The 21571-nt window shown below is 52.6% G+C and overlaps 1 protein-coding gene across 7 annotated transcripts in view; it reads left to right on the top strand.

Annotated features, from left to right (window-relative positions):
* Positions 1 to 21571, top strand: part of LOC141072599 (sphingomyelin phosphodiesterase 3-like) — an 844331-nt gene that overhangs the window by 572382 nt on the left and 250378 nt on the right. The window contains exon 5 of one of the 7 annotated variants that reach the window (XM_073559890.1): positions 938 to 1187. The exons of the other annotated variants lie outside the window; for them this stretch is intronic. The gene's annotated coding sequence lies outside the window, so the exon portion shown is untranslated. The remainder of the gene's footprint in view (positions 1 to 937; positions 1188 to 21571) is intronic. 7 annotated transcript variants of the gene reach the window in all.

The raw sequence follows: 21571 nt of genomic DNA, 5'->3' as shown, positions 1-21571 counted from the left end.
CGTATCACAGTTCAGAGTAGGTGCACAGGACCCTTGATAAAGCGTTGGTTCATCCTGTTCGTGACCCCAAGTTGGAGCGCCCACCAGGGCAGTGGGATTACTTGGTACCCGGCTGCTTCTTAAAGGGGAAGTGTCACAGCACACCACACGTCTCTCCACTTCCACTTTCTCCTCACGTCTGACACACTCTCTCTGCACTGTCCTTTCCTGCGCTCTAAGCTCCTCCCCTACTCCTACCATCTCCACCCACCTCCCAACACTCTTTACTACCCAGCCGGGGTGAGACCCTACTCCCGTGGGGTACGTCCAGGGTGCTCTGCTGCTATAGTGTGTGTTGGGTGCAGGTGTTAGAGTCCTGGGTGGTGCTCCCTCCTTACCTGAGAGTGGGTAACCACACCTCTGGGTGAGGTGCAGTACCTCTGTGGCGACTGAACCCTCAGGGGCGCCACACTGCCAATAAGGGATGTGGGGGGTACACAGAGCAGAAGGCTTAACTCTGCCTCATCTACATTAGCCAAAACAGGCACTACAAAACTACACCAAGTAGCCCATTAAGTGATATGTCCCTGGAATTAGGCTTTCTTCACCTATGTTTTCATGCTTTCAGACTATATAATATAAACCTGCTGACTGATGCCTTTTAAGTTTTTGCTACTAGAGATGGATTACCCATTAGAAAGAAGGGAAACACTTTGTGCCCGGCATGTGGAGTGATTTTTGCATAGCTAAGACAACATTATTTTTTAATAAAGTGATTTGCATACTATCTATGCAATGAGATCAAGCTGTCTGAAAGTACAGGGACTACCCCCTATACTGGGAGAGGCGATCCTACAGCTATTTTTTTATTTCACATCCCCATTCTTTGTTGGAATGAACATAATTGTAATATTTGGGCTGATTCTCTCATTGACTTATTTCTCCTTCTTTACTAAAGTTTCTGTATATAAGGAGAAGAAGAGGTCTGACCCCATGGCACTAGCAAAATAGTGAGCCCTATGACAGAAGACTCATACTTACCTTTAAGATGCTTCCTCTCTGGACACTGCTACTGGTATATGGGGAAAGAAGGGCACTGACAAAGATTGGCACTGCCACCGCCTCTCAGTCCTATAATGAGATACCAGACACACATTGATCAAGTGCAGAAAGAGAACCTTGGCCCGAAATGCATTATCAATTAGAAAGTAAGTATGATGAGGGTGTGGTCTTGAATGAGTTAACGTTACCATGTACATTATTTAGCCAAGTCCTTCCATCTGATCATTCTGAACTTGTAAGTTATCTGCAGTGAACAGATGTCCACAATTCTTCCACACAAGGGTCTGAAGTTGGAATCAATAGCCCAATGAAGACAGCCTTCTGTGAAGCCAAGCGTAGCTGTTTCACTTATACCAATTGCCCTGTTTATATGAAAGCCTTACTAGACAGAGCCGGGAACATGACCCCTATATAAAGTAGGAATTAGATATTTAGTTAATGAATTAAATGGAATCTGTCACCTTTTGTTGCTACCTCATCTGATGTAGGAGCTAAGACCCCGATTCCAGTGATATATCAGTTTGTTTACTGAATGCCACAGTTGTGCTACAATCAAAGTTTTCTCTGCTGTAGATGTAGCAGAGTTCAAAAGATGATCCTGCCCACACCCCTGATTAGCAGCTTTCTGTGAACATTGTAGACTGACTTTAAGATGCTAATCCGTGGTTAGAGAGTGGTTGGACTAGGTGGCACAGGGGCAGCTAGTTTGGCAGTGATAATCTGCTGATAAAACACTCATTGTATCTCATTGTATTGAAACAACAGCTCAGCCCAATAAGTGACCCACACTGAAATCAGTGTCTCAACCCCTACCTCTGTTGCACTCAGATTACATAGCAAAAACCTGCGAACAGATACCCTTTAAAGTTCAATATATATGAATACACTGAGTATTCAGTGTCAGGGTCATTTATGAATGGTTTCCATTTACTTCCAGATCTGGGAAAACTCCCAGCAATTACAATCAATAGAACATATCCATAGGCTTCCAATTCCTGAAGAGTCTTCTTTTGTCATCTGTTATCTGGTATATGTTAGTCCGTTTTAGGTTCCCAGTGGTCAGAGATATTTCAGCTACGTATGTGTAGTTGTTATTTTGGGGCCACCCCTTTAATTTGTCCTGTGGTCCTGTTGCTGGAAAACTCAAATGCAAACCAGGTTTCCCTTCCTTATCCCCGGGGGTATCAGTACAGCTATACTATTTTTTTACTATTTTTTTTTTTTTCTAGAACAACTGAAAGCATTTTATAATTACATAATTCATTTTAATTATTACAATTCTGTATTTCCAAGCACTAATTGATGGCGGGTTAATAGTTTTCTAGTTTGCAATTCTCAATTTATAGCCTACAAAAAAAGACTCTTTTTACAGCTAATTTTAGGTAGTTAGCCATTATATTCACCTTACCCAGAACACATTTCTTGTACGGGTTACACCTCTGTTATAAAAGTGCAGGAAACAATTTTAGAAACTTTTGCTCAGTATATATTATACTTAGGATAATGCTACATGCATCTAGGACACACAACCTGGCTGTTAGAAGTTCCACGAGTGAACCAGCCTTTCTCTAATGAGTACCGGTATATAAAACTTACATTTTATTTACATTATCTTAAAATATTAATCATTATCTACATTGTGACCATTTTCCCCTGAAGAAGCTGCATGGCAGCAAAAAGTTTTCCAGACACGGTTGGAGCATACAATAGTTTTTAACAGGTTTTCCTGTGCTGTTATAAGAAAACATAGACCAGTTGTTCTAGACATTTGTTCTGTGATAAAACTATAAATCATAGTCAATCATACCAATCATAGGGCTGAAAAATATAAATTAATGTATATAAAGCTATTGCTTTAGTTATAACATAGGTAACCCACTGTATGTCGACCATTTGATGAATAATATTTTAAGGTAATTAAAATAAAATGTACGTATGAAATACCCATTAGAGAAATGCTTGGTCACCGGTGAGGCCCTCGGGCGCCATTTATGGAATTATACCACTTCACAACTGTAGGGAGCACCAGCATTTCACTATCCCTTTCTGCTTGTGAGTACATGTAAGGGGGTTATATATATGGTGTTTTGTACTCATGTGCTGTTGAATGTATACTGTTGTTTAGAGAAAGTGCAGTACCTCAGTTAGGACACTAGATGGGGAACCTTAGTGTATATAGTTAAGACAGGAGGGCCCGTTGTGGGTAAGCTAGGAACACTTCCTAATTGTAGGTAGTAGAGCCAGGGAACCTAAACAGTCTGGACGGGCTTTAGAGCCTGGGACAGCACAGTGACCCGTAACGTTAACAGAGAAGTGCCCAGACGTCCAAGATCTACAGTGGCCAGAAGCTATAGAAAAGCTACAGGAATAGCTGCAGCAGAAGTCACAGAAGAATTGAAATGCAGGTTGCTCCAAGATGTAGCAGCTTACTACGTGGGAGCATACCCGGAGACATGAGGAGGAGCATAGGGAAAGTGAAGGATGTGAACTGTGTGGAATCCCATGTCAATGCTGCAACTGATCTAGATGTGCTGTGTATGGATGCAAGTAAAGTTGTTTGTTTAAAGTTGGAACTGGACTCTTTATCTCCTTATATTCTAAAATGAAGGAAGAAGTTTCTATGGGACTAAGGGAGGCCTCTGAGAATCAGCAAAGTGAGACTGTGGGACTGTGCATATGTGGTGCGGGTGACCAGGGCACGCTAACGCAGACATCTTTGAGGGCCATGACTATGGCTCTGGCTGCCGCCCACATACGTTAGCACAACTTGGACCTACAGCTTTCCTTACTGTCCAGGGAACCAGTCTCTACCTTTCTTTAATAGTAATAATACAAATGGTGGGAGAATTCCTTTTCTCTCTATTTCAGGCAGTCACTTGACTTACTCCAGACACAACACAGTTCCTCCCCACAAGATGCCTTCCATCAGCCCCAAAGTTGTTCCCTTATTACAGCACTAAAGGGCCTGTCACACTAAGAGATATCGCTAGCAATATCGCTATAACTGGTGACGTTATAGCGATATTGCTAGCGACATCGCTGTGTCTGATACTTACCTACGACCCGCTCCCCCGCTGGTTATCGCTGATCGAGCGAGAACGTTCAGGAATGTTTCTCGTCGTCAGCTTCCTGCGGCGCTTCCTGCTGTGAAGACGAGCGATGCGTGGAGCCGGGCGGGAGGACGCAGGATCGCCTGGTGTGACAGGTAAGTAGCGACCCCCGTCCCCAGCGATGTCGCTAGTGAGATCTGCCTGTGTGGCAGCTCACTAGCGACCACTTAGCGATGTACCAGCGATCCTGACCGTACATCGCTAAGTGTGACAGTACCTTAACAGTGATGATCTGGCACTAATTTACATATGTGACACACAGCATGCTCAACTTTCGGATTGCCAGCATGATAGATCAGGATATATTTGACATACGTCTGATCCAGTTATACAATATAACATCATTTTATCATACAGATTTACATGCTCGATAGAGATGATCGAATTGATTGAATTTAATAAAATTTTCAGGACCCGACACCTTCAAACAATTTGCAAAAAATACCTGTCACTATTGTTCACATTGCAGAATATTTTATAAGCCACAGAAGACTGTCGTGACCTGAGGAGCAGCAGAACGGGCTTCCCCATAATGCCTTGCAGCTATCAAATCACATGGTTTAGGGCAGTCAGTCAGTAGGGAATATAAAAAAAGCCTAGGCTGGGAATGCAGCAGAAACTGAAGGGTGCTTTCAGGAAGTTAGAGAACATCAAAGTTCATATCTCAACAAAACAGACAGGAATATAAATCCCTACATAATTGGACAAATACTCCAGACAGTAATGTGTTAAATAATAGCTGCAGTGAAGAAGATTTGAGTAGTAGTCTTTGAATTAAGCCCCCGTTACACACTGCGATATCGCTAGCAATATCGCTGTAAAGTCACCGATTTTGTGACGTTGCAGCGATATTGCTAGCGATATCGCTGCATGTGATACCTCCGACCGGCTCCCCCGCTGGTTATCGCTGATTGCGCGAGAAGCTGCTGAACCATTCCTCGTCGGCCACTTCCTGCGGCGCTTCCTGCTGTGACGACGAGCGACGCGTGGAGCTGGGCGGGAGGACGCAGGATCGCCGCGTCTGACAGGTAAGTAGCGATCCCCGTCCCCAGCGATGTCGCTGGTGAGATCTGCCTGAGTGGCAGCTCACTAGCGACCACCTAGCGATGCACCAGCGATCCTGACTGCGTCATATCGCTAGTCGGGATTGCTGGTGCATCTCTAGGTGTAACGGTACCCTAAGAAAGGGATTCAGTTAATAAGGGAGAGAGGGAGATAACAGAGGTGCTAGAAGCAGTGCCAGTGTGATTGAACAGTGATATGGTGTAGCTGGCATTTGTACTGCTGCATTTGAAATAAATTTACAAACTTTATTCTTAATGCACTAGAAAGCAGCATGAAGTCACAGGAAAAAGCTGAAATCAATGTCAGACAGTGTGCACAATTGTACTGAGTTTTGGCATTTCTTCAGACCCTGAGGGACCCCACCCACAAAATTGGACCCTGAGGGGCCCCAGCCACAAAATCGGACCCTGAGGGGCCCCAGCCACAAAATCGGACCCTGAGGGGCCCCACCCACAAAATCGAACCCTGAGGGGCCCCGGCCACAAAATCGGAACCTGAGGGGCCCCGGCCACAAAATCGGACCCTGAGCGGCCCAACCACAAAATCGGACCCTGAGGGGCCCCGGCCACAAAATTGGACCCTGAGGGTCCCCGGCGACGAAATCGTACCCTGAGGGGCGCCGGCCACAAAATTGGACCCTGAGGGGCCCTGGCGGCCACAAAATAGGACCCTGAGGGCCCCCAACCACAAAACCGGACCCTGAGGGGCCCCAACCACAAAATCGGACTCTGAGGGGCCCCAACCACAAAATCGGACCCTGAGGGGCCCCGGCCACAAAATCGAACCCAGAGGGGCCCCACTCACAAAATTGGACCCTGAGGGTCCCCGCCCACCAAATCGGACCCTGAGGGGCCCCGCCCTCAAAATCGGACCCTGAGAGGCCCCGCCCACCAAATCGGACCCTGAGGGGCCCCGCCAACCAAATCGGACTCTGAGGGGCCCCACCCACAAAATCGGACCCTGAGGGCCCCCAACCACAAAATCGGACCCTATGGGGCCCCAACCACCAAATCGGACCCTGAGGGGCCCCGGCCACAAAATCGGACCCTTAGAAACCCCGGCCACAAAATCGAACCCAGAGGGGCCCCACCCACAAAATTGGACCCTGAGGGGCCCAGCCAACCAAATCGGACTCTGAGGGGCCCCACCCACAAAATCGGACCCTGAGGGGCCCAACCAACAAAATCGGACCCTGAGGGGCCCCAGCCACAAAATCAGACCCTGAGGGGCCCCGGCCACAAAATCGGACCCTGAGGGGCCCCGGCCACAAAATCGGACCCTGAGGGGCCCCGGCCACAAAATCGTACCCTGAGGGGCCCCGGCCACAAAATCGTACCCTGAGGGGCCCCACCCACAAAATCAGACCATGAGGGGCCCCACCCACAAAATCAGACCCTGAGGGGCCCCACCTATTAAGTCGGACCCTGAGGGGACCCACACACAAAATCGGACCCTGAGGGGCCACACCCACAAAATCGGACCCTGAGAGGCCACACCCACAAAATCAGACCCTGAGGGGCCCCACCCACAAAATTGGACCCTGAGGAATCCCGGCCACTAATTCAAATCCTGAGGAGCCCAGGCCACCGAATCGGATCCTGAGGGGCCCCACCCACCAAATCAGACCCTGAGGCCAAAGTGGCCCCTGAGAGGCACCCACATTTAAAACGGATCCTGAGTTGAAAGTCTTGCAGGGGCAGCAGCCAAGTCTCTCTTAAAGGGGCAGCCCGGGCACCATTTCAAACCACTATCTGTACTTCCTTCAGGAAATACACATCTAGTTCTTCTTATTATTATTAAGTTGATTTCTGCAATTAATGCGGCCCGAACCGCTACACGCACAGACTCCGTTGAGGTGTCGTTTCGAAGCCAGCGTCCATGAGAGGTGTGCTAAGTATTTTTCGTGTCGATCGGATTTGTAGTTTTTGCGCAATTTGCGTTTGAAATTTTTTTTTTCCGTCATTGGAATGCACTGTCTCCAATGCTTTTCAATAGGAAATGGCAAAACGTGCCCTGAGGCGATTGAAATGACAGTTGAGCTCATTGATATGCGCAGGCAGACCCAGTTACTATGCCAACGCCTACGAACTTCACTTGAACCCCAGCACAGAGCCTCTGCCACATAATATCAGCTCTTAAAGCAAACCCACAGCACAAATGCAAATCTAGCTTCATCACATGACACATGCCCCTGAGAGAGAATGTGTGCGCAAAAGTGGATTTAAAAGAAGCCCAGTCAGCCAAACTAGCTCTTAAAGGGCCAACGCGCCAAAGTGATTGTTAAAGGGCCAGCGCACCCAAATGAGTCTTAAAGGGCCGACACACCAAATCGGAGACTGAGCCACCCCGGCCTCCAAATCGGAGGATGAGCCACCCCGGCCTCCAAATCGGACAATGAGCCACCCCGGCCTCCAAATCGGAGCCTGATCCACCCCGGCCTCCAAATCGGAGGCTGATCGACCCAGGCCTCCAAATCAGAGGCTGAGCCACCCCAGCCTCCAAATAGGAGGCTGAGCCACCCCGGCCTCCAAATCGGAGGCTGATCGACCCCGGCCTCCAAATCGGAGGCTGAGCCACCCCGGCCTCCAAATCGGAGGCTGATCCACCCCGGCCTCCAAATCGGAGGCTGAGCCACCCCGGCCTCCAAATCGGAGGCTGAGCCACCCCGGCCTCCAAATCGGAGGCTGATCCACCCCGGCCTCCAAATCGGAGGCTGAGCCACCCCGGCCTCCAAATCGGAGGCTGAGCCACCCCGGCCTCCAAATCGGAGGCTGAGCCACCCCGGCCTCCAAATCGGAGGCTGAGCCACCCCGGCCTCCAAATCGGAGGCTGAGCCACCCCGGCCTCCAAATCGGAGGCTGATCCACCCCGGCCTCCAAATCGGAGGCTGATCCACCCCGGCCTCCAAATCGGAGGCTGATCCACCCCGGCCTCCAAATCGGAGGCTGAGCCACCCCGGCCTCCAAATCGGAGCCTGAGCCACCCCGGCCTCCAAATCGGAGGCTCATCGACCCCGGCCTCCAAATCAGAGGCTTTTTGACCTCGGCCTCCAAATCGGAAGCTCAACGACCCCGGCCTCCAAATTGGAGGCTGAGCGACCCCAGCCTCCAAATCTTACCCAGAGTGGCCCCGCCCACCAAATCGGACCTTGTGGGGCCCCGCCCACCAAATCGGACCCTGAGAGGCCCCGCCCACCAAATCGGACCCAGAGTGGTCCCGCCCACCAAATTGGACCCAGAGTGGTCCCGCCCACCAAATTGGACCCAGAGGGGCTCCGCCCACAAAATCAGACCCAGAGGGGCCCCTGCCACAAAATCAGACCCTGAGGGGCCGCGGCCACAAAATCGGACCCTGATGGGCCCCAGTCACAAAATTGGACCCTGATAGGCTCCGGCCACAAAATCGGACCCTGAGGGGCCCCAACCACAAAATCGGACCCTGAGGGGACCCAACCACAAAATCGGACCCTGAGAGGCCCCGCCCACCAAATTGGACCCATAGTGGTCCCGCCCACCAAATTGGACCCAGAGGGGCCCCACCCACAAAATCGGACCCAGAGGGGCCCCTGCCACAAAATCGGACCCTGAGGGGCCGCGGCCACAAAATCAGACCCTGAGGGGCTGCGGCCACAAAATCGGACCCTGAGGGGCCCCAACCACAAAATCGGACCCTGAGGGGACCCAACCACAAAATCAGACCCTGAGGGGCCCCTGACACAAAATCGGACCCTGAGGGGCCCCGGCCACAAAATCGGACCCTGAGGGGCCCAACCCACAAAATCGGACCCTGAGGGGCCCTGCCCACCAAATTGGACCCTGAGGGGCCCCGCCCACCAAATCGGACCCTGAGAGGTCCCACCCACAAAATCGGACCCTGACGGGCTCCGGCCACAAAATCGGACCCTGAGGGGCCCCACCTGCAAAATTGGACCCTGAGGGGTTCCGGCCACAAAAATCGGATCCTGATTGGCCCCGGCCACAAAATCGGACCCTGAGGGGCCCCAGCCACAAAATCGGACCTTGAGGGGCCCCACCCACCAAATCAGACCCTGAGGGGCCCCGGCCACCAAATCGGACCCTGAGGGGCCCCGGCCACCAAATCGGACCCTGAGTGGCCCCGGCCACAAAATCGGACCCTGAGGGGCCCCACCCAAAAAATCGGACCCTGAGGGGCCCCACCCACAAAATCAGGCCCTGAGGGGCCCCACCCACAAAATCAGACCATGAGGCCAAAGTGGCCCCTGAGAGGCACCCACAGTTAAATCGTATCCTGAGTTGAAAGTCTTGCAGGGGCAGCAGGCAAGTCTCTTAAAGGGGCAGCCCGGACACCATTTCAAACCACTATCTGTACTTCCTTCAGGAAATACACATCTAGTATTAATGTTGTAATCCGAACGCGGCTAACTTATTCTTATTATTCAGTTGATTTCCACAATTAATGCGGCCCAAACCGCTACACTCACAGACTCCGTTGAGGTGTCGTTTCGAAGCCAGAGTCCACGAGAGGTGTGCTAAGTAATTTTCGTGTCGATCAGATTTGTAGTTTTTGCGCAATTTGCTTTTGAAAAAACATTTTCCTCAACGCATTTCAATGGGGAAATGTTGCCACAGACAAAACATGCCCTGAGGCGATTGAAATGGCAGTTATGCTCATTGATATGCACAGGCACACCCAGTTACGATGCCAACGCCTATGAACGTAACATGACCTTTCCAGGACACAGTTTCAGGCAGATAATTTCTGCTCTTAAAGCGAAACCCACAGCACAAATGCAAATCTAACTTCATCACATGACGCATGCCCCTGAGAGAGAATGTGCGCCAAAGTGGATTTAGAAGCCCAGTGAGCCAAACTGGCTCTTAAAGGGCCAATGCGCCAAAGTGATTCTGAAGGGGCTAGCGCACCGAAATGAGTCTTAAAGGGCCAGCGTGCTAAATCGAAAGCTGAGTGACCCCAGGCTCCAAATCGGAGGCTGAGCCGCCCCGGCCTCCAAATCGAAGGCTGATCGACTTTGGCCTACAAATCGGAGGCTGAGCCACCCTGGCGTCCAAATCGGACTCAGCGTGGCCCCGGTCACCAAATCGGACCCTGAGGTGCTCCGCCCACCAAATCGGACCCTGAGGGGCCCCGCCCACCAAATTGGACCCAGAGTGGCCCCGCCCAACAAATCAGACCCTGAAGGGCCCCACCCACAAAATCGGACCCTGGGGGGCCCTGGCCACAAAATCAGACCCTGAGGGGCCCCGCCCACCAAATCGGACCCTGAGTGGCACCGCCCACCAAATCGCATCCTGAGGGGCCCCGCCCCACCAAATCGGACCCTAAGGGGCCCCGCCCCACAAAATCGGACCCTGAGAGGCCCCGCCCCACCAAATCGGACCCTGAGGGGCCCGGCCCACAAAATCGGACCCTGAGGGGCCCCGCTCACCAAATGAGACCCTGAGGGGCCCGCCCACCAAATTGGACCCTGAGGGGCTCCACCAACAAAATCGGACCATGAGGGGCCCCACCCACAAAATCCGACCCTGAGGGGCCCCACCCATAAAATCGGACCCTGAGGTGACCCACCCACAAAATCGGACCCTGAGGGGCCTCACCCACAAAATCAGACCCTGAGGGGCCCCACCCACAAAATTGGACCCTGAGGAATCCTGGCCACTAATTCAAATCCTGAGGAGCCCAGGCCACTGAATCAGATCCTGAGGGTCCCCACCCACCAAATCAGACACTGAGGCCAAAGTGGCCTCTGAGAGGCACCCATAGTTAAAACGGATCCTGAGTTGAAAGTCTTGCAGGGGCAGCAGGCAAGTCTCTCTTAAAGGGGCAGCCCAGGCACCATTTCAAACCACTATCTGTACTTCCTTCAGGAAATACACATCTAGTATTAATGTTGTAATCCGACCGCTGCTAACTTTTTCTTTTTATTCAGTTGATTTCCGCAATTAATGCAAACTGAACCGCTACACGCACAGACTCCGTTGAGGTGTTGTTTCGAAGCCAGCGTCCACGAGAGGTGTGCTAAGTAATTTTCGTGTTGATTGGATTTGTAGTTTTTGCGCAATTTGCATTAGAAATTTTTTTTTCCCATCATTTGAATGTATTGTCTCAATGCTTTTCAATGGGGAAATTTTGCCTTAGAGAAAATATGCCCTGAGGCGATTCAAATGGCAGTTTAGCTCATTGATATGCGCAGGCAGACCCAGTTACTATGCCAACGCCAAAGAACTTCACATGACGCCCCAAGGACACAATTTCTGGCAGATAATATCAGCTCTTAAAGCAAAACCCACAGCACAAATACAAATCTAGCTTCATCACATGACGCATGCCCCAGAGAGAGAATGTGTGCCAAAGTGGATTTAGAAGCCAAGTGCGCCAAACTGGCTCTTAAAGGGCCGATGCGGCTAAGTGATTCTTAAAGAGCCGGCGCACCAAAATGAGTCTTAAAGGGCCGGCACGCCAAATCGAAAGCTGAGTAACCCCAGGCTCCAAATCGGAGGCTGATCGACCCTGGCCTACAAATCGGAGGCTGAGCCACCCAGGCCAACAAATCGTCCCCGGAGTGGCCCCGCCCTCCAAATCGGACCCAGAGAGGCCCTGCCCACCAAATTGGACCCTGAGGGGCCCCGCTCACCAAATCAGACCCGTAGTGGCCCCGCCCTCCAAATCGGACCCAGAGTGGCCCGCCCACCAAATCGAACCCTGAGGGGCCCTTCACACCAAATCAGACTCAGAGTGGTCCCGCCTACCAAATTGTACCCTGAAGGGCCCCGCCCACCAAATTGGACCAAGAGTGGCCCCGCCCACCAAATCAGACCTGAGGGGTCCCACCCACCAAATCTTACCCTAAGGGGCCCCGCCCACCTAATCAGACCCAGAGTGGCCCCGCCCACCAAGTCAGGCCATGAGGGACGCCACCCACCAAATCAGACCCTCATGGGCCCCACCTGCCAAATCATACCCTGAAGAGCCCCACCCACCAAATCGGATCCTGAGGGGACCCGCCCACCAAATCGGACCCTGAGAAGCCCCGTCTACCAAATCGGAACCAGAGGAGCCCCGCCCATGAAATTGGACCCTGTGGGGCCCCACTCACCAAATCGGACCCTGTGGGGCCCCGCCCACCAAATTGGACCCAGAGTGGCCCCTCCCACCAAAACAGACCCTGTGGGGCCCCGCCATCAAATCGGACCCTGTGGTGCCCCACCCACCAAATGGAACTCTGAGGGGCCCCGCCCACCAAATCGGACCCAGAGGGGTCCCACCCACCAAATCAGACCCTGGGGGGCCGTGCCCACCAAACCGGACCCTGAGGGGCATCGCTCACCAAATCGGCCCACCAATTCAAGCCCTGAGGAGCCCAGTCCACTGAATCGGATCCTGAGGGGCCCCACCCACCAAATCAGACCCTGAGGGGCCCCACAGGCCAAAGTGGCCCCTGAGAGGTACCCACAGGTAAAACGGTTACTGAGTTGAAAGTCTTGCAGGGGCAGCAGGCAAGTCTCTCTTAAAGGGGCAGCCCGGGCACCATTTCAAACCACTATCTGTACTTCCTTCAGGAAATACACATCTAGTATTATTATTATTATTCAGTTGATTTTCCGCAATTAATGCTGCCCGAACCACTACACGCACAGACTCCGCTGAGGTGTCATTTCGAAGCCAGCATCCACGAGAGGTGTGCTAAGTATTTTTTGTGTTGATCGGATTCGTAGTTTTTGCGCAATTTGCATTAGAAATTTTTTTCCCGTCATTGGAATGCATTGTTCCAATGCATTTGAATGGGGAAATTTTGCCATAGACAAAACATGCCCTGAGGCGATTGAAATGGCAGTTAAGCTCATTGATATGCGCAGGCACACCCAGTTACTATGCCAACGCCTACGAACGTCACATGACGCCCCAAGGACAGAGCTTCTGCCACATAATATCAGCTCTTAAAGCGAAACCCACAGCACAAATGCAAATCTAGCTTCATCACATGACGCATGCCCCTGAAAGAGAATGTGCGCCAAAGTGTATTTAGAAGCCCAGTGAGCCAAACTGGCTCTTAAAGGGCCGAAGCGCCAAAGTGATTCTTAAAGGGCCGACACACCAAATCGAAAAATGAGTGACCCAAAGCTCCAAATCAGAGGCTGAGCCACCTTGGCCTCCAAATCGGACCCAGAGTGGCCCCGCCCACCAAAAACGGACCCAGAGTGGCACAGCCCACCAAATCGGACACTGAGGGGCCCCGCCCACCAAATCAGACTCAGTGGCCCCACCCACCAAATCGGACCCTGAGGAGCTCCGTCCACCAAATCGGACCCAGAGTGACCCCGCCCACCAAATCGGACCATGAAAGGGACCCGCCCACCAAATCGGACCCTGAGGGGCCCCGCCCACCAAATCGGACCCTGAGGGGCACTGCCCACTAAATCGGACCGAGAGGCCACGCCCACCAAATCAGACCCTGAGGAGCCCCGCCCACCAAATTAGACCCCCGAGGGGCCCCGCCCACCAAGTCAGACCCTGAGGGGCCCCGCCCACCAAATCGGACCCAGAGTGGCCCCGCCCACCAAAATGGACCCAGGGGGCCCCACCCACAAAATCGGACCCTGAGTGGCCCTGGCCACAAAATCGGACCCTGAGGGGCCCCGGCCACGAAATCGGACCCTGAGGGGCCCCGGCCTCAAAATCGTACCCTGAGGGGCCCCACCCACAAAATCGGACCATGAGGGTCCCCACCCACAAAATCGGACCCTGAGGGGCCCCACCCATAAAATCGGACCCTGAGGGGACCCACCCACAAAATCGGACCCTGAGGGGCCTCACCCACAAAATCGGACCCTGAGGGGCCACACCAACAAAATCAGACCCTGAGGGGCCCCACCCACAAAATTGGACCCTGAGGAATCCCAGCCACTAATTCAAATCCTGAGGATCCCAGGACACCGAATCGGATCCTGAGGGGCCCAACCACCAAATCAGACCCTGAGGCCAAAGTGGCCTCTGAGAGGCACCCACATTTAAAACATATCCTGAGTTGAAAGTCTTGCAGGGGCAGCAGGCAAGTCTCTCTTAAAGGGGTAGCCCAGGCACCATTTCAAACCACTATCTGTACTTCCTTCAGGAAATACACATCTAGTATTATTATTACTATTTAGTTGATTTCCGCAATTAATGCGGCCCGAACCGCTACACGCAGACTCCGTTGAGGCCTCGTTTCGAAGCCAGCGTCCTCGAGTGGTGTGCTAAGTATTTTTCATGTAGATCGGATTTGGAGTTTTTGCGCAATTTGCACTTGAAAAAACATTTTCCTCAATGCATTTCAATGGGAAAATGTTGCCATAGGGAAAACATGGAACAGTCGTGAGGTGGCAGTTAAGCTCATTGATATGCGCAGGTTCACCCAGTTACTATGCCAACACCTACGAACGTCACATGACCTCTCTAGGACAGCGTTTCTGGCAGATAATTTCAGCTCTTAAAGCGAAACCAACAGCTTAAATGCAAATCTAGCTTCATCACATGATGCATGCCACTGAGAGAGAATGTGCGCCAAAGTGGATATAGAAGCCCAGTGAACCAAACTGGCTCTTAAAGGGCCGACGCGCCAAAGTGATTCTTAAAGGGCCGGCGCACCGAAATGAGTCTTAAAGGGCCGGGGCGCCAAATCGAAAGCTGAGTGACCCCAGGCTCCAAATCGGAGGCTGAGCCACCCCGACCTCCAAATCGGAGGCTGATCCACCCTGGCCTCCAAATCGGACCCAGCGTGGCCCCGCTAAAAAAATCAGACCCCGAGTGGCCCCGCCCACCAAAACGAACCCAGAGTGGCACAGCCCACCAAATCGGACCCTGAAGGGCCCCTCCCACCAAATCGGACCCTGAGGGGCCCCACCCACCAAATCGGACCCTGAGGGGCCCCGCCCACCAAACCGGATTCTGAAAGGCCCCAACCACAAAATCGGACACTGAGGGGCCCGGACACAAAATCGGACCCTGAGGGGCCCCACCCACAAAATCGGACCCTGAGGGACCCCACCCACAATATCGGACCCTGAGGGTCCCCGCCCACCAAATCGGACCCTGAGTGGCCCCGCCCACCAAATCGGACCCTGAGGGGCCCCACCCACCAAATCGGACCCTGAGGTGCCCCGGCCACAAAATCGGACCCTGAGGGGCCCCACCCACCAAATCGGACCCTGAGGTGCCCCGGCCACAAAATCGGACCCTGAGTGGCCCCACCCACAAAATCAGGCACTGAGGGGTCCCACCCACAAAATCAGACCCTGAGGGGCCCCGCCCACCAACTGGGACCCTGAGGGGCCCCACCCAGCAAATCAGACCATGAGGGGCCCCACCCACAAAATCGGACCCTGAGGGGCCCCACCCACAAAATCAGACCCTGAGGGGCCACACCAACAAAATTGGACCCTGAGGGATCCCGACCACCAATTCAAACCCTAAGGAGCCCAGGCCACCGAATCGGATCCTGAGGCCAAAGTGGCCCCTGAGAGGCACCCACACTTAAAACGGATCCTGAGTTGAAAGTCTTGCTGGGGCAGCAGGCAAGTCTCTCTTAAAGGGGCAGCCCGGGCACCATTTCAAACCACTATCTGTACTTCCTTCAGGAAATACACATCTAGTATTAATGTTGTAATCCGAGCGCTGCTAACTTTTTCTTTTTATTCAGTTGATTTCCGCAATTAATGCAGCCCGAACCGCTACACGCACAGACTCCGTTGAGGTGTTGTTTTGAAGCCAGCGTCCATGAGAGGTGTGCTAAGTATTTTTTGTGTCGATCGGATTTGTAGTTTTTGCGCAATTTGCGCTTGAAAATTTTTTTTCCCGTCATTGGAATGCGTGTCTCAATGCTTTTCAATGGGCAACTTAAAATGTGCCCTGAGGCAATTCAAATAGCAGTAAAGCTCATTGATATGCGCAGGCCCACCCATTTACTATGCCAACGCCTACGAACGTCACATGACGCCCCCAGGACAGAGCTTTTGGCACATAATATCAGCTGTTAAAGCGAAACCCACAGCACAAATGCAAATCTAGCCTCATCACATGAAGCATGCCCCTGAGAGAGAATGTGCGCCAAAGTGGATTTAGAAGTCCAGTGAGCCACCCTGTCCCTAAAACGGCCGACGCGCCAAAGTGATTCTTAAAGGGCCAGCGCACCAAATCGAAAACTGAATTACCCTAGGCTCCAAATCGGAGGCTTAGCCACCCCGACCTCCAAATTGGAGGCTAATCGACCCTGGCCTCCAAATCGGACCCAGCGTGGCCCCGCTCAAGAAATCGGACCCAGAGGGGCTTCGCTCACCAAATCAGACCCAGAGTAGCCCCGCCCACCAAATCAGACCCTGAGGGGCCCCGCCCACCAAATCGGCCCCCGAGTGGCCCCACCCACCAAATTGGACCCAGAGGGGCTCCGCCCACAAAATCAGACCATATGGGGCCCCACCCACAAAATTCGGCCCTGAGGGTCCCCGGCCACAAAATCAGACCCTGACGGGCCCCAACAAAATCAGACCCTGAGGGGCCTCGGCCACAAAATCGGACCCTGATGGGCCCCAGTCACAAAATCGGACCCTGAGGGGCCCCGGTCACAAAATCGGACCCTGAGGGGCCCCAACCACAAAATCGGACCCTGAGGGGCCCAACCAACAAAATCGGACCCTGAGGGGCCCCGGCCAGAAAATCAGACCCTGAGGGGCCCCGCCCACCAAATCAGACCCAGAGTGGCCCCACCCACAAAATCGGAACCTGAGGGGCCCCAACTACAAAATCGGAACCTGAGGGGCCCCACCCACAAAATTGGACCCAGAGGGGCCCCGGCCACCAAATCGGACCCTGAGGAGCCCCACCCACAAAATCGGACCCTGAGGGGATCCAGCCACAAAATCGACCCTGAGGGGCCCCGGCCACAAAATCGGACCCTGAGGGGCCACACCCACAAAATCAGACCCTGAGGGGCCACACCCACAAAATCAGACCCTTAGGGGCCACTCCCACAAAATAGGAGCCTGAGGGATCCCGGCCAACAATTCAAGCCCTGAGGAGTCCAGGCCAAGGAATCAGATCCTGAGGGGCCCCACCCACCAAATCAGACCCTGAGGCCAAAGTGGCCCCTGAGAGGCACATTCAGTTAAAACGGATCCTGAGTTTAAAGTCTTGCAGGGGCAGCAGGCAAGTCTCTCTTAAAGGGGCAGCCCGGGTACGATTTCAAACCACTATCTGTACTTCCTTCAGGAAATACACATCTAGTATTACAATTATAATGCGCCAATCACAAGTTATTCAGTTGATTTCCGCAATTAATGCGGCCCGAACCGCTACACGCACAGACTCCGTTAAGGCGTTGTTTCGAAGCCAGCGTCCACGAGTGGTGTGCTAAGTATTTTTCGTGTCGATCGGATTTGTAGTTTTTGCGCAATTTGCATTTGAAAATTTTTTTTCCAGTCATTGGAATGCACTGTCTCAATGCATTTGAATGGGAAACTTAAAACGTGCCCTGAGGCGATTGAAATGGCAGTAAAGCTCATTGATATGCGCAGTACACCCAGTTACTATGCCAACGCCTACGAACGTCACATGACGCCCCCTGGACAGAGCTTCTGCCACATAAAATCAGCTCTTAAAGCAAAACCCACAGCACAAATGCAAATCTAGCTTCATCACATGACGCATGCCCCTGAGAGAGAATGTGCGCCAAAGTGCGTCCCCGCCCACCAAATCGGACCCTAAGGGGCCCCGCCCACCAAATCGGACCCTGAGGGGCCGCGCCCACCAAATCGGACCCTGAGGGGCCCCGCCCACCAAATCGGATTCTGAAAGGCCCCACCCACCAAATCGGACCCTGAGGGGTCCCACCCACCAAATCAGGCCCATAGTGGCCCCGCCTACTAAATTGGACTCTGAGGGGCCCCGCTCACCAAATCGGACCCAGAGTGGCCCTACCCACCCAATTGGACTCTGAGGGGCCTCGCCCAACACATAAGACCCTGATGGGCCCTGCCCACCAAATCTGACCCTGAGGGGCTCTGGCCACAAGATCGAACCCTGAGGGGCCCCACCCACAAAATCTGACCCTGAGGGGCCCCACCCACAAAATCGGACCCTGAGGGATCCCGGCCACCAATTCAAGCCCTGAGGAACCCAGGCCACCGAATAGGATCCTGAGGGGCCCCACCCAACTAATCAGACCCTGAGGCCAAAGTGGCCCCTGAGAGGCACCCACAGTTAAAACGGATCCATAGTTGAAAGTCTTGCAGGGGCAGCAGGCAAGTCTATCTTAAAGGGGCAGCCCGGCACCATTTCAAACCACTATCTGTACTTCCTTCAGGAAATACACATCTAGTATTATTATTACTATTCAGTTGATTTCCGCAATTAATGCGGCCCGAACCGCTACACGCACAGACTCCATTGAGGTGTCATTTCGAAGCCAGCATCCACGAGTGGTGTGCTAAGTATTTTTCGTGTTGATCGGATTTGTAGTTTTTGCGCAATTTGCGTTTGAAAAAACATTTTCCTGTCATTGGAATGCATTGTCTCAATGCATTACATTGGAAAAATGTTGCCATAGGGAAAACATGGGGCAGTCGTGAGGTGGCAGTTAAGCTCATTGATATGCGCAGGCACACCCAGTTACTATGCCAACGCCTACGAACTTCACTTGACCCCAGGACAGAACTTCTGCCACATAATATCAGCTCTTAAAGCGAAACCCAAAGCACACATGCAAATCTAGCTTCATCACATGATGCATGCCCATAAAAGATAATGTGCGCCAAAGTGGATTTAGAAGCCCAGTGAGCCAAACGGGCTCTTAAAGGGCCGAAGCGCCAAAGTGATTCTTAAAGGGCCGGCGCACCGAAAGGAGTCTTAAAGGGCCGACGCGCCAAATTGAAAGCTGAGTGACCCCAGGCTCCAAATCGGAGGCTGAGCCACCCCGGCCTCCAAATCGGAGGCTGAGCCACCCTGGCCTCCAAATCGGACCCAGAGTGGCCCCGCCCACCAAAAACGGACCCAGAGTGGCACAGCCCACCAAATCGAACACTGAGGGGCCCCGCCCACCAAATCAGACTCAGAGTGGCCCCACCCACCAAATCGGACCCAGAGGGGCCCTGCCCACCAAATCGGACCCAGAGGGGCCCTGCCCACCAAATCGGACCCTTTGGAGCTCCGTCCACCAAATCGGACCCAGAGTGACCCCGCCCACCAAATCGGACCATGAAAGGGCCTCGCTCACCAAATCGGACCCAGAGGGGCCCGCCCACCAAATCGGACCCTGAGGGGCACTGCCCACCAAATCGGACGAAGAGGCCACGCCCACCAAATGGGACCTTGAGGAACCCCGCCCACCAAATCAGACCCCGAGGGGCCCCGCCCACCAAATCAGACCCTGAGGGGCCCCGCCCACCAAATCGGACCCAGCGTGGCCCCGCCCACCAAAATGTACCCAGGGGGCTCCACCCACAAAGTCAGACCCTAAGGGGCCCCACCCACAAAATCGGACCCTGAGTGGAACCGGCCACAAAATCGGACCCTGAGTGGTCCAACCACAAAATCGGACCCTGAGGGGCCCCGACCAAAAAATCAGACCCTGAGGGGCCCCAGCCACAAAATCGGACCCTGAGGGGCCCCAGCCACAAAATCGGACCATGAGGGGCCCCACCCACAAAATCGGACCCTGAGGGGCCACACCCATAAAATCGGACCCTGAGGGGCCACACCCACAAAATCGGACCCTGAGGGGCCCCACCCACAAAATTGGACCCTGAGGAATCCCGGCCACTAATTCAAATCCTGAGGAGCCCAGGCCACCGAATCGGATCCTGAGGGGCCCCACCCACCAAATCAGACCCTGAGGCCAAAGTGGCCTCTGAGAGGCACCCACATTTAAAACGGATCCGGAGTTGAAAGTCTTGCAGGGGCAGCAGGCAAGTCTCTCTTAAAGGGGCAGCCCAGGCACCATTTCAAACCACAATCTGTACTTCCTTCAGGAAATACACATCTAGTTATAGTGGTTTGAAAAAACCACTATATTGTAATCCGAACGCTGCTAACTTATTCTTCTTCTTATTATTATTAAGTTGATTTCCACAATTAATGCGGCCCGAACCGCTACACGCACAGAATCCGTTGAGGTGTCGTTTCGAAGCCAGCGTCCATGAGAGCTTTGCTAAGTATTTTTCGTGTCGATCGGATTCGTAGTTTTTGAGCAATTTGCGTTTGAAAATTTTTTTTCCCGTCATTGGAATGCACTGTCTCCAATGCTTTTCAATGGGAAATGGCAAAACGTGCCCCGAACCGCTACACGCACAGACTCCATTGAGGTGTCATTTCGAAGCCAGCATCCACGAGTGGTGTGCTAAGTAGAGTTGAGCGACTTTTGGTTTTTTAGGGTCGCGTTTCGTTTCGTGAAACCCGACTTTTCCAAAAGTCGGGTCGAGCAAGATCGTCCGATTATAGGGAAAAGTCGGGGTCGTTCCGAAACACGAAACCCAATGTAAGTCAATGGGGAATAAAAGTCGGCAGTGAGAGGAGGACAGGAAACACACCTACAGTGCCCATTTGAATGCCAAAAGCATCAATTCTTCTTTCTTAAGCTTGTCAACCTTAATTAACTTCATATTACAAGTTACGCACTGAAAAATGGGGGTTATTTGGCTACAAACTGTGGGGGGGAGGGCTGGCTCCAGGTTTTCATGTGCCCTGGGCGAAAGAGCGCCCCTTTAACACATACCACAACTCATCATGCTCCGATACGGCAGAGAAATAGCGGTATAGTACAATGAAAAATACCTCACTTTTTACATCTCATGACGAGGCCCATCTATTTCTCCATACAGAATCATTGGTCCCATATAATGTTTGAAACAGTATATGATGAGCTCCACATAATGCTACAGTATATGTTGGTCCCCATGGATGAAGCTCCACTGTCTTATGGGCCCAAATAATGCTCCAAACATAATGGGCCCCATTTCTAATGCTCTAGTGTATAATGGGCCCTGTAAATGCTGCTCCAGTGTCTGATGTCCACCTTTGGAATGTTCCAGTGTATGGTGGGCCCCATCTATCATTCTCCAGAGTATAGTGCTCCCCAAAAATTGCTGTCCCAACATTGAAAACAATCAAATAAGTCTCCTCGCTAGGGAATCCCTGTACTTGTCTGGACAGGTGCTGTAGCTTGCTTAACAGCTCGCCAGCCGTTCTCACGCCCAGTAGCTCATTGATATGCGCAGGCAGACCCAGTTACTATGCCAACGCCTACGAACGTCACATGACGCCCCGAGGACAGAACTTCTGCCACATAATATCAGCTCTTAAAGCGAAACCCACAGCACTAATGCAAATCT

The sequence above is a fragment of the Dendrobates tinctorius genome, unplaced genomic scaffold, assembly GCF_039654945.1.
Source record: "Dendrobates tinctorius isolate UK_male_01 unplaced genomic scaffold, ASM3965494v1 ptg000278l, whole genome shotgun sequence".
Classification (NCBI taxonomy): domain Eukaryota; kingdom Metazoa; phylum Chordata; class Amphibia; order Anura; family Dendrobatidae; genus Dendrobates; species Dendrobates tinctorius.
This window is presented reverse-complemented; position numbering and strand designations above follow the sequence as displayed.